General features: G+C 38.2%; 1 pseudogene across 1 annotated transcript; it reads right to left on the reverse strand.

Moving 5' to 3' along the window:
- Positions 1 to 8,815: 8,815 nt before the first annotated feature.
- LOC143560753 (nudix hydrolase 2-like) lies at positions 8,816 to 11,968 on the reverse strand (annotated as a pseudogene). The gene is made up of 8 exons (XR_013140181.1): positions 11,687 to 11,968; positions 10,689 to 10,754; positions 10,479 to 10,616; positions 10,335 to 10,407; positions 9,871 to 9,921; positions 9,657 to 9,691; positions 9,124 to 9,232; positions 8,816 to 9,030 (listed from the first exon to the last, which is right to left on the reverse strand). The product of XR_013140181.1 is annotated as a nudix hydrolase 2-like (transcript).
- Between the last annotated feature and the right edge of the window lie 1,028 nt (positions 11,969 to 12,996).

The raw sequence follows: 12,996 nt of genomic DNA on the forward strand, positions 1-12,996 counted from the left end.
CAGTATATGTGGTGGATCGGTAAACGATCGAACCATGCCCTGGCCGCTCCGACCAGAGTCATCTGGAACATGTAGCACCACGTGGGTTCCGTCCAGTTGCTGACGGTAGCCCCCGCAATGAACCTGTTCAAATGGTCATCTGGGTCGGATAGACCATCGTAAGTGCCAATGTTGGACATTTGTTTGGCACTTCTCGGGGCGATTGCTTCCGCAATGTCCCTTGCGAACTTTGACTTCCCTGCATTTGTAGCAGTTGGTCTAAAGGTTTTGGAAAAGTCACGCGGGTTTCTCTCCACGATTGGTTTAAAGGCTTCCCCAAAATTCCTTTTTGGTTGGACGTCCGTTTCCTTACGCTTCCCTTTCGCCTTATGGCGAGGGTTCGCGTCGGTGTCGGACTCCAACTCGTCGTCTGAGTACTCGCAGTCACTGCTCATATTGAGGTGTTGGCGAGTACTGGCGAATTCGTCAGCCTGTTGAACTGAACGCAAGCGTTCGTCCAATTCGGCTTGGAATTCTCTTTGCCGTGCTTCGGCCCATGCCTTCACTTGATCTAGTGTTTGGCGAGGAACCTTCGTTCGTTTTTCCAGTTGGGTATCGGAGAACCCCAATGGAATATTTACTCCACTTGCCCCGGCTTGGGTAGTCGGGGTAGTGTTCGTAAGGATTGTATAACCGCCGGTGTTCCCCCCAGTTGCTGGGGTTGTTACCGGGGTTTCTTGGTCGGTTACTGGCCTTTGAACCAGAGTAACGTTAACCATTTCTTCAGAAATTGTGAAAAAACTAAAGTAGTTCTAGCTTTTATACACGGATGGCGCCAATGAAGAAACACTAGGTGACCCGGTACAGATTATAGATAATCTGGGGGTTAAGTAATGTTTCCCACGGATGAGGTCTAGCTGAGAAGGCTGTTCTTCAGGAGACCTGCAAAACAAACACCGTAAGCTCGTCACTGAGAAGGGGGGAGTTCCTCCTTGTGACCACCCTCCGGCGTGAGAATCAGACTAGGTTGCTCTGAATATAAGTGTATATTAAGAGATTGCTAGATAACTGGATAGCAGATGATCTTACCATTCCAAGATATTGGAGTATTTATAGCCGAAGGTAGGTTTCCTAGAAGGTACAGCCGGCTGAATAGTATTCCTGTTCAACCAACAGTGGACTATGCACAGGTCATACTGGTTGGTGGGTAGGTTACGGCCAACAGTAACAAAGTCGGCTGCACTATTCCACCAACTGTAGATTATGCACGTCCTACTTACTGTGGATTGTACGCAGGCCATGCTGGTTGGTGAATAGGTTACGGCCAACAGTAACACTATTCCACCAACTGTAGGCCGCGCATGCTCCTCAGTAAGGGTTGGTGAGTAGGCAGCGGCTAATAGTGACAAACAGTACTAGAGGGTGCTCCTCCTCGCCCTGTTGTCGATGAGCTGTCACCCTGTGATTGGCTCATGGGCTGTTCTGGTCAGATCGTCTGTCCTATCCATACCTTGGTAGGTATGGTACAAAAGATCTTTCAGAATCAGACTGGCTCATTTAGGCGGGATTGTTCCCGCCTTGCTCATTCCTTCATGTGACTACTGAAGTAGCTAGTGTCTTGTGCGTGTAGCCCTGCTGTCTGCGGGTAGCCTTCCCTGATGGCTTGTATCCGCAACTGCGGGAACAGGCGGGGTACTTCACCATTGGGAGGCTTTCCCTGCGTGTTCAGCTTGTGTACTGCGCGTAAGATCCTATGAGCATGGTGGGTCCTGCGGGAGCAGATGGCCTTTGCGCAGACGTCCCTGTTCAAGGTGAGTCTTGCGGGACCAACTGGTCTCTGCTGGGACCTACCTCTTCAAATAGTTATAAGCTAGCCCCCCAAACTTAAAAACTGTGTGGAAGAAATTGATCTACTGCTTCAAATATCTGGTTATTGCCTGACAACAGGTATAGCCACACAACTTGATAAGAGAAGAATGTTGGACACAAGACATCATTGAAAAAAACACTAGTGAGACACATATATATGAGTCCGAATAGAAAGTTACAAAGGTGTGAAAAGTTTGTGAAGCAGTTCCCTGTCATGTGTTTGCTAGCATTGTTATCCAAATATCACATATCTTCTTATTTCAGTCTAGACTTGTATTTTTTCATAATTAATTTTTCATCGTTCAAGAACACTATTACTTGATACAACTCATCATGTATAAGACTATCTGTAGTGGGCGAGGAAAGGGGCGACAAGTGGGAGATTTGGGGCGCGAACACCGCCCCCCCTAGGCGAATTGTGGGCCAAAATGTGCGGAGGTGACATATTCTTGTCCGGCGAATTGTTGTGAAGAATATTATTAATTTAATATGTTGTGTGCATGTGTGGTATATATATATATATACATATATATATTATTATATTACTATTTGTAGCCCCTACACCATTACACCTCAAAAATAAAAACCTACCCTTTGCTGACTGGGCGCCACATGACGCAAAACACCCCATTTTGTAGCCCCTCCACTACACATAGCCTAAGGATGAATCAACTCCCTTTGTCTCGGCCGCGTTAACTTGCTTGTTTTTATTTTTCTGGTCATTACAACTTGAAGCAAAGTGACTCGTCTTCTAACATTGATAACAAGTAGTTTTTGAATAATCCCGATTTTTACCTTTTGACCATATTGATCTCGACTGTGGCCATCACCCCGTCGCGATACAAACCTCGACTTCTACCCTGTGTTGGTTCGTGGTTCTCGTGTTTTGAAAAGGAATCAGATTTAAGAAACACTAATTTTCCTTAGTTGTCGGGTTGGGAATCCTCGTCTCTTATACGCTCCTTATATTCCTTTAGACGTCCCACAACATCGTCAAAAACCAAAGGATTTTAACCGTGAAAAACATGTGGTAAGAGCTAATTAACCTCTCTGATATAAATTCACGTGGTGAATAAATATCAAGAACAAAGAACAAATTAACTAAGAAAGTTTGATAACTCTCAAACGTTTATTAAGCAAGAAATATAATTCAAAAACTTGATTACAATGTCTAACCATAACTTGTTTTATATAGACTAGCTCTAACTTGTTAGTCAAAACATTACCATATTCTAATTACAGTGCAATTAAGAAAATATTGTAATTAGAAACACAACCAACTATATATATTATTGACTCGTCAATATCAGTCTGAGCCTCCAAATTCCCCAACTTATGACTTGAAGTCTGAAATTACTAATAGTTTTACCATAACTAACCCAGGTCATACACGGGTATATGAGCTTTTGTAGAGATTGTTTGCCTTTTTTTGCTCTTAATCCCATATTATATGTCTACTTGGTTGATCGAAGTATGGACTTAAGATAGATAGACAATTAGAGGATTGACACATATATAGTAGAATCTAGCAACCCAAACAACAGTTACATAAATAAATGTAATAAGTGTCTGAATCATGTGCTTGACATATTATAAGGCCATATGTAGTGGGCGTGGGTTTGGACGACGTTTGGGCGCGAAGGGGCTAGAACACTCCCCCCCCCCCCCCGGCGATTTTATGGCGAAAAGGGGCGGGGACGGATTGTTATTGTTGCCCAAGTTGTGAGAAAATAATAATATTTTAATAATTTGACCGTTTGACAACGGTCAACAATAAAAAAAAATTAATTAAAACAATATATTTATATATCTATATAAACATAAACCTTCTTCTTTATTTCATATCCATTTCATATCTATATAAACATACACCTTCTTCAAAAAAATCTAGCAAAATGAATCCTAGAAACAACCCGAACCAACCAAATTCCGTGGAACTCACCGCTACCATGAGAGAAATCATCAAAAAAACACTAAAAGTGTGTCGAGGAATTCAACGATGCCATGAGAGAAACCAACAAACAACACGAAAAGATTGCCGCTATGTTGAAATTGCGGGAAATGAGTAAAGAATACGAATCTCTCAAAGTGGCCGGGTTACACGAAGAGGCCACATTGTTGCAACGACAACGAATTGAAAAAATGCGCGAATATTATGGATATTAGTATTTTTTTTTAGTTATGTATTTTTTTTAATTTTTAGTTATGTATTTTTTTGTATTTCTTTTTAATTTTAGTGCATTTTTATTTAATTATTTAAATAAATTGATTTTTATTTGTTTAGTTTAATTATAGACAGAATTACAAATTTTGTCCTTTAAAATAAGACGAATTACGGTTCGTGTTCTTTTCTAAGTTTCCTTGCAGGCGGTGTACTTTAAACTTTTTTTTCCTACAAGTTTTGTCCTTTACGCTAACTGGGTTAGAAAAACTCAGTTAAATACCCTCACGTGAGACGCATGTGAGGGCATTTTTGTCATTTCGTATGTACCTGCAAACTTCATCATCCACCACACCAAAATCAAATCAAAACCCAGATTCAATCTCCATCCAATCATCAAACCCATCTCTCAATTCCCCCAAATCCCCAATTTCTAGGGTTTTTCAAATCTAAATCCTCAAATCTCCAATTCATCCTCCAATTCGATCCAATTCCTCAAATTCAATTAGGGTGGAGAGGAGGTGGTTTCCGGCGGTGGTGGCGATGGCCGTGAAATGGTGGTGCCTGAACAAACTCTCCGACCGCGACACCCACTCCGCCACCGAGCTCGAGTCCATCGACACCCACTCCGCCACCGGTTCCATCGCCACCACGTCACCACTCACCTCTCACAAACTTATCGATTCACCCTTGTGCTGTCACCATGTTAGTTCGTTGGGCGGGGCTATTAGGTCGGTGACGAGATGAGTAGAAGAAGAATGACGATAGAGGTTTAAAGAAGCTGCCACGACTTGGGCTTCTGATTGCCGCCGGAGGTACGGATAGATGTCCAGCTGCAGCCATTGGATTTGGATTTGGATAGAGACACGGGGTATATTGAGGTTAGACTGTAGATTTACACCCGAGTCAGCTGTATCTGCCAGCTCATCATCATTGGCATCGACATCAATAAAGTCACTCCAACACCAGTTTGAAAGGTTTTTCATTCTTTTGGCTTTTTTCTCAAACTCTCGATCCTGCAATTGCAGCAATTTTTTAATCAGCAAATGGAGACAGAAATAATATAACATATATAGATACCTCAAGGCTAAATTCTTGTTGCAAATGAGACTTGTAGGGACTGAAATTAATGCCAAAAGAAATGATTTCAACGCTATCTGAGTTAGCCTGCACAAAAGTTGGTTATACAAATGCTATATTCAATAATAACAAAGACCTTATAAAACTAAAAGTTTTAAGCTTACAGCAGGTGAAACGGGCCTGTTTTGATTTCTTTCTGTAATTTGTTCCCTGTCCAAATCCAATGGCTGCAGCTGGACATCTATCCGTACCTCCGGCGGCAATCAGAAGCCCAAGTCGTGGCAGCTTCTTTAAACCTCTATCGTCATTCTTCTTCTACTCATCTCGTCACCGACCTAATAGCCCCGCCCAACGAACTAACATGGTGACAGCACAAGGGCGAATCGATAAGTTTGTGAGAGGTGAGTGGTGGCGATGGAACCGGTGGCGGAGTGGGTGTCGATGGACTCGAGCTCGGTGTCTGGGTCGTTGGTTAGGGTTTTGGCGATGGACTCGAGCTCGGTGGCGGAGTGGGTGTCGCGGTCGGAGAGTTTGTTCAGGCACCACCATTTCACGGCCATCGCCACCACCACCGGAAACCACCTCCTCTCCACCCTAATTGAATTTGAGGAATTGGATCGAATTGGAGGATGAATTGGAGATTTGAGGATTTAGATTTGAAAAACCCTAGAAATTGGGGATTTGGGGAAATTGAGAGATGGGTTTGATGATTGGATGGAGATTGAATCTGGGTTTTGATTTGATTTTGGTGTGGTGGATGATGAAGTTTGCAGTTACATACGAAATGACAAAAATGCCCTCACATGCGTCTCACTTGAGGGTATTTAACTGAGTTTTTCTAACCCAGTTAGCGTAAAGGACAAAACTTGTAGGAAAAAAAAAGTTTAAAGTACACCGCCTGCAAGGAAACTTAGAAAATGACACGAACCGTAATTCGTCTTATTTTAAAGGACAAAATTTGTAATTCTGTCTTAATTATAAAAAGAAAATAATAAAAAAAGATATTGTTGGCCCAATTTGTAGCCCCTACACCATTACACCCCAAAAACAAATTCTCACTCCTTGCTGACTGGACGCCACGTGTCATAATTCGTCCTCATTTGTAGCCCCTCCACTACGCATAGCCTAACATAGAAATAGGTAGGGATTTAAAGTTAGGGAGAAGGGCATAACTTCATTTTTTTTTTCTTCATATTTATACAAGTATTTTAATTCATGCATGCTAGTACATAACACAAAGGAAATACGACATACATGCCTACTAAACTATGAAACAAGATCAAGCAACATAACTAGCTCTATAGATAAGTATTGTAGTGACTGTAGCGCCATCATATGTGTTTCGATTAACTAAGGTCGGATCTCTTCACTTGTTTAATGTAACACATGTTTTCGTTTTCCTAAATTCCGTGTTAAGTGGATGTCATGGGTGGAGTAAGCGCGAACTCCATTCCCTGAAGATGACAACTTGATCCGAGCTACGTGTTTATTTCTAGCCGCTGCTCGGTGACAAGGAGATTTGTTTGGCACCCTAACAATTCTAACACGACATCTCTTTTCCATATCTTGAATTGCATGAAGATGGGAAGGAAGATCAACAACGAAATTCCCATATTCGTCGGTTTTCGCTCTAATAATATTAAATTTTCTTATTTTCCTGCATGCATGACACCAGACGGCCACTGATGCTCCTGTACAACATAGTTAGAAATTAATTTCTAAACGACTTAGTTTTGCTATTCAAAAAGGACAAACATGACATGCAGCTTGCCAGCTTGTTACATGTTTGTCTTTTATTTCGATATAAAAAATATACGTGTATAACTAATTAAGACAATATAAACTAACCAGGGATGGGATGATGGGAATTCCTAGCATCGTTACAAAGCAAGGTCCCGGAGACCAAGACTGTAGATAGCCTCTCTTCGCCGTATCCTGCTAGTCGTATCAGGTCATCTGTTAACGCCATAGCCGGAGCTAAAAGAAAGAAGAACATGAAACTAGTAAAATATGTCATCATCATCTTTGTGTGATAAGAGACAGAAAACTTAGGATGTCTACCAGCTTTTGCATTGGGAGGTTATATATACAGTTATATAGTTATATACTTATATATACCCTATATTCTTTGTTTAATATTATGAGGGTTGACCATTCCTGTCTACCCAATTTTGATAGGTAAACTTCCATAGACAACAAAATTAATATGGGAATTATAATTTCTTTTGTACCCATTTATTATGTAATAAATATTATATATTTTCTGGCTAAAAAGTTGGCTACAAAAATTACACATGCATGGTATAGAGGGTATTTGAGTAAAAGAAGGAAGAAAGTTAGGTAGCCAACTTGTAATCTTTTAATCCCACAATTCCACAAACATCTCTTAGTCAAGCCTGCCCTATCTATCTTTTTTTTTGTCACAATTAAATATTATTTTCAAATTTTTTTGGCTGCTGGTCATCTATTTGTTTCCTAGCCTTAATAGTTATTGACCTAAGTTTTGAAGAATGCATGGACAGATAGTTTTAGACCCAATCAACATTAGTAAGTTTAGGGTTGAATTTTAGATATTATGTTAATTAGGGCTAATGTATAGTTGGGAAAAGATCAAATACAATAATGCCTTAACGTACAATACGTACGCGAATCCATTTTTTCACGAATCGATCCATGAAATCGCATCCAAACATCTCGGAATCGTCAATACATGTCCAATTAATCATTGGTTCATCGAAAAAAACAGTTTTGGATGGTTAATCAATCAATTTTTCATTTTTTTTCACAAAGACCGATTTTGAGAGTTTAATGAGCGTTTAAGTTTTTGTAAGCGTTTTCTGAGCATTTTAGTTTTTTGCCTTTGAGCGTCTCGCGTACCTACCGTACGTTAAGGCATTAGCGTACAGTAACTGCACCCTAATTATGTAATTATAATACACCACATTGCATTGCTTAGATTATTCATATTTACAACCCAACATTTCATTTAAAAACAAAAACTAAAATTCTCTCTATTTCACTCATGACACCCAACATAAACTGTATTTTCATTTTATTTTCATTCACAACTCCATCCAAACTAATTATTTTATAACTTTTTAAAAATTAAATATTATAAATTAATTAAAAAAAAGAAGCAATTATACGTGAAATATATTGTTAGGAAAAAAAACGGAAAGAAAATTAATAGACAACTAATAAAATGACGCAATCTGTCAAAAAACAAAAATAAAACAAAAAGATTGCAAAAATAATTAACTTTATTTGTTTTTTATACATGTATGGCGATTGGTGACCCACTCAAGCATTGGGTCACCAATGCGGGTGGCTTAGTCTCTTAGACTAGAGACGTTTTAATTGAATCAATAACCGACATATATGTGTATGTATAAATAGGGCATGTATGTGCCGATCAAACACAACACATTTCAATTCAATCAATAAATCTTGATTACATTTGATAATTTCTTTTAACTTTCATATCAGTTTTTGGACCTTAAAGTGGTATCATCAAGATCAATCAACGTTCAACGCAAACGAAGAAGAAGAAACGAACACGATTATTGAATCGCAGATGATGATCGTTAAACTGAAACCGAAATTTAAAAAAAAAATAGAAGGGACAAACAAAAAAGCTCAAATCCCTGTGCAATATCGTTTATGAGCCAAGAAGAGATTTATACTAAACACCTCTATTTACTAAGAAACAAACTTGCATGTATGTTGGTAGCTTGAGTTGAACACAAGAAAACTGTCTAGCTGAGATAGGTGGTGTTCAAGTACAAACTGCTTGGGCTTTTCGTAAAACTCGTTAGCGTAGACAGAGGTGCAAAACCCGTATAATGTCTGTCCCTCTTTGCCAAGCATATCTCAGCTATATACTTGGGAAGATCATGCTTTTGGACGAAAGGTTGAGCCGCATATTCCTCAAACGCCATCCACTACATACACATAAACAAACACTTTCAAGATAGTTAATCAAGACTTACACTACAGCAGTCAGACTTGTCTTTACATAATGGGGTAAAACCAACCCGGGCTGCCGCTATCTCTCTGTCCTGCTTCTGGATGTCAAAAGACACAGGCTGCAACATGCACATGAAAAATAAATCTGACTTGCCAAAGAACTTCTTATGGCTTTGCCTGCAGAAAAGAAATTAGTAGGAGTGAGCAATGACCGAATCGTTAACCAAAACCGAACCGAAATAACCGAACCGCACCGAACTCTTCATTTTTATCATGTTTTCCAGCCTTTTTCCTATACTTCATGTATTATACGTATTAATAGTTTATATCATTTTAATGTATTTATATACCCATTCCATGTACTAATATCTCAATTTCATATATTTATAGTTTTATACATTCGTTTCATGTATTTAAGCATTCATTTCATGTATTTTTAAGCAAAATTTAAGCCCATGTTTGATATTGGTTATTAACCGAAATTAACCGAACCGATAACTGATCGGTTCGGTTCGGTTAATGCTAATAACCAAACCGAACTGAACTACGCACACCCCTAGAAATTAATAATGTCTTTCAAACTTAATTAGGCAATCCTCACCTGAATGCTAAATTTTCCACAAATTTGGCATCAATCTGTAGCATCAGAAACATCAAATTAGTTCAACATTTTTGGCCATATCTCATACTTTTCAGTTTCAAATTAATCAGGCTAAGTTACAAATCTAGCACCTATCATAATATGTATGTTTAACAAAGGTGCAAAATTCCCCAAATTCTCTTTTATACAAAGCGAGTATTATTACGCAACTTACTCCGGTCTCTTCTTTTACTTCCCTAACAGCTGCCTCACAGATATCTTCACCCTGTAGAAAACAACTTCGGTTATGGAACATTAGAGCCCGTGTGAGGTTGGTGACCAACAGGGGAGGCCTTGAGGGTGGGTAATGTGGGCGCCAGGCCGGGGCATGTGTTTTTCAGGGGCAGGAAAATTTTAAAAAATTCCGATATTATATATATATTTAGAATACCTGAACTTTGATAAACCCGCTATTATATAATACTCAAACACTTTATAGTCTATTTGGTATGTCATAAACTCATTTTAATATTATGATTTTGTTAATTGTTATGTTTATTATTATACCTTTAATCGTCGTTTAAAAAAAATAATTTACATTATTTAGTTCGTTAAGGCTTAAAGGGCATATTCTTTCGGCCTCGGCCCGGGTATGTGAATTCTCAGGGCCGGCCCCGATGACCAAATCTACATATGTACCTCTTCTACAACTCCGGTCGGAAATTTCCATATTCCTCGCATTTTTGCACTTTTTTTCTTGAACCACAAGAACCTATAATACCAGTTGAAACTATAATTCAAAGCACAACCAAGATACTGACTAGCTAGCTACAACAAAAGTACCTCTCCGTTTTCGTTCATAACAAAGGCACCAACGCCCACGCGATGACTTGCATTCGGTGGCAAAGTGTTAGCGGTTTCAGGAATCCAATACACAAGCATCAAGTATTCAGGCTCTGCATGATGATAATAGAAACCTTCCTACAAAGCCAAATGTTTTTAACTTCTTATATATTCAAACGTATTACAAATTATTAAAGATATCAAACTTACTTTAACCACAGGTTCAATAAGATTCACAAGCTCGATCGGTAGTTTAATCCAAACACCTTTCTTTCCCTACACAAAAGTTGAGCTTCATTACATAATTTGCATCACATGTTCTATATTATTTTATATATAATATTTTAGAAGTTTGGCGACGCAGCCACGTGATTGGTCCACGTGGTTGGTCGGCTTATTTGCTTTTAATTTGTTTTTCGTTTTTTAATTCGCGTCGGTTCGCTGTCATAAAATACGGGATTTTTTACCGTTGATAACGTCAAATGAGTCCGGCCATTTCGTGTCAGCTCGCAGTCGCAACCTAAGTTTTTTCCCCGCGAGTTTTTTTTTCCATCGATTCTGGACGAATTCGCATTAGGTCACGGCACAACGCGCGTATATTTTTAGTTTTTGCCACGATCTTTTTTATATAAATATGTTAATTTGTTGTATTTTGAGTGGGGGCGAATTAACTTATTGCTTTAATTTCATTCTCGTAACCTGATACCAACCGAACTCGTGTCGGTTCACCACCACAACACATGGATTTATGTGTACATTTTAGCGCCGACAACGTTGATTCCGACTGAATTCGCCTTATTTCGCAAACGCAACACGCGGGTTTTTTATCACTTTTTTTTCCTCGATTCCAGAATCAATGAATTCGTATCAGTTTGCAACTGCAACGCACGTGTTTTTTTTGTTCGCTGCATTTTTTTGTCTATTTTAAATATGTTAAATTATCGATCTGGGTGTAGACGAATTTATGGTTTGCTTTATTTTTGGCGCCGTAAACCAGATACCAACTGAAGTGTCATCGTTTCGTAACCACAACACGTGTTTTGTTATAATTTGTTGCATAACTGGTTTTGTAACCGGGCACCAATCGAATTCACCTCGACTTGCAAAGCACTACACAATTTGATAAGTTGTACAAGTACAACCGACAATAACGGAATTTTCCTAGTTATATATATACTAGAAATTGTTACATGTCACTTAAATACGACCTGTTGTTTCCAATGCATGATTGAAGCTTTGAGTATAGAGGTAAAGACAACTGAGTCCATGTGGTTAGTAGATATTAATTCCACAATAACACCTCCATGACTATCCTCTTTGGCAGGTAACACGTCGTTATGATCAGCCGACAAGGAACAACGTCGTACCTTCAGACGGATTCCAACGTTGTTTCTTAATGTTCTTGCGAATGGATGTCCGGCAGTGAGTTGGTTTGGGGGCTTTGTGTTTGTGGTGATGAAGGTTACAACGGGGAGACATCTAATTATCATTTTTGTTTTGTTTTTGTTATCACGTATGTACGTTTTTAAACATTTTGGACCTTTATTAAATTGCCACAAGTGGCATCATCTTAACAAACATCTACAACCATCAAAAGTACATGTGTGTTTTTAGGATTAGTTTACTCATTGTTGCAACAATTTTGGATGCAATTGGTAATCAAAACTCAATTGTTAAAAAAAAAGTTATTTCCAAATGATAATAACACTAGTTTTTTTTAAATAAAAAAAAGTATGGAGTTCTTGAAACTTATTGTTAAATAAAAAAAAATTGTGGGCGGGGATCGCTACATAATAATTTTTTCAGACTGGTTCGGGTCATCAAGTCTGCCCATATTAAAACTTATTTTATATAATCAACAAAAGTACGTCAAACGTCATTACAAATGCATAATGGAAAGTTGAAAATTTAAAATGCATTATATCTAAACTTGTCTACTCGCAAGGGTCATCTTCGAGAGCTCTAAGCCCTTTGTGGACTCTGTACGAGTTATAAAAATGGGCCTCGTAAAATTAAACATAAATAATTAATTTATTGATTAGTTATAAAAAAATAAATTAAATACTACAAATCTAATCTAATATAACTTTTAATCTAATCTATAATATATATAAACGAAAACCTAAAAATCCTATGTGTCGCGATGTGGTCGCTCCCCCTTTTTTTGGAGTCACCAGATTTGCTTGATTTTTAAATGGAGGCTTTTCATGCATTTGACCCGAATTCACGGGTATGAGTCTTATCAAACCCATATATTTATTAAACGAGTTATAACATCTCATTAAATTAAAAACTAATCTCACCAAAGATTTGTTATAATAATCCTATAAAGTAGGGATATACTAAAAATTAATATATGATTTATTTAAAAAAAAGATATATATTATTTATAATTAAAAAACCAATTTGTAGTAAAAAAAATAAACGGATCTTTGGTCTCATCAAACCCATATAGCTTTTAAACAGGGTTATAACATCTCATTTATTTGTGAAACAATTTATCATCAAATATTGTATA

This window comes from Bidens hawaiensis, unplaced genomic scaffold, assembly GCF_021521415.1.
Source record: "Bidens hawaiensis isolate Kalapana, Puna unplaced genomic scaffold, B.hawaiensis_p1.1 tig00020443_1, whole genome shotgun sequence".
In the NCBI taxonomy this organism is placed as follows: domain Eukaryota; kingdom Viridiplantae; phylum Streptophyta; class Magnoliopsida; order Asterales; family Asteraceae; genus Bidens; species Bidens hawaiensis.